The sequence below is a fragment of the Anneissia japonica genome, unplaced genomic scaffold (genome assembly GCF_011630105.1).
Source record: "Anneissia japonica isolate Jap-2015-1 unplaced genomic scaffold, ASM1163010v1 scaffold287836_len1076198_cov165, whole genome shotgun sequence".
NCBI lineage: Eukaryota > Metazoa > Echinodermata > Crinoidea > Comatulida > Comatulidae > Anneissia > Anneissia japonica.
Genome location: NW_022729021.1, coordinates 125,380 through 126,498, shown reverse-complemented (window position 1 = coordinate 126,498; position 1,119 = coordinate 125,380).

Sequence of the window (1,119 nt, the reverse complement as noted above, 5' to 3'; positions counted from 1 at the left end):
ATATATATATATATATATATATATATGTGTGTGTGTGTGTATATATGTAATTATTTTTTGTGTGTAGCACTCTGTTTATATATTTAAATAATGGTGAAAACAGAGCTCGAATAAATGAAAAGTGATGGGAGTATCGTATCGGAAATAGCCTCTCAAATAAAAAAATAGTTCTTTCTGTTTGAAAAAGTGCCCGTGGCGCTGCGGCGGGAATTAAAATGTGATTTCTTGTTGTCAAGGTGAGTGCCATACATGTTTACCACTAGGTGCCCCTTGGTATATCGCAGATACAACCCAACCAGGACACTAGCCTAAGAATATTCTAGAAGTCATACCTATATTATAATGAAGTAACATATAAATATAAGTATCACTTGAAGGAGTCCAGGGAAGAGGAACTAAATTTATTTTAAATAATATTGATTTAGATTACAAATGTAGACTTCAGACTTGTAATTTACTTCCATTGTGTTATAGGCGACAATGTGCTGATATTTTATTACTTTTTAAGTTATTTAATTCCACCACAATTCAGATAATCTATTCAATATTCATTACCCACGCCGTGTTACCCATGGATCTTCTGTTGGTACACTTTTGGATATTCGTCGCTGCAGGACTGAATTCTCATTTTAATCCTTTATCCCTCGTTCTACCAGAATGTGGAACATTTTACCCTGTGAAATTTGCAATTTTAATTTATTTGTTAGTTTGTTTAAAACTAAACTTTTAAACTATTTTAATAACTATTTCTTAAATAATGTTAATGTTGAAAATGTTTGTAGTTGGTCACTCTCTTGTCGATGTTCCTTTTGTAGAGAGTGGTTGTTCTGTTTCTGTACTGTTTTGGGTTAACCAACCTGCATAGGTGTTTAGCACCTGTTTGATCTTTCCCTGCCATGTTTTTTTTTTGTAAGTTTGTTTGTTGTTTTGTGCTTGGCAGAAATTTGAATAAATAAAAAATAAATAAATAAATAATAAATATAGAATCAGTGTTGCTGCGTAGCATTGTGGTATAACTAATCAAATAATGACAGAAACAGTGCTAAATAAACAACGATGTAAAGATCATAACCTATCAGAGAAGAAGTTCTTTTATCAACTGTATAAAAAAGACATAAG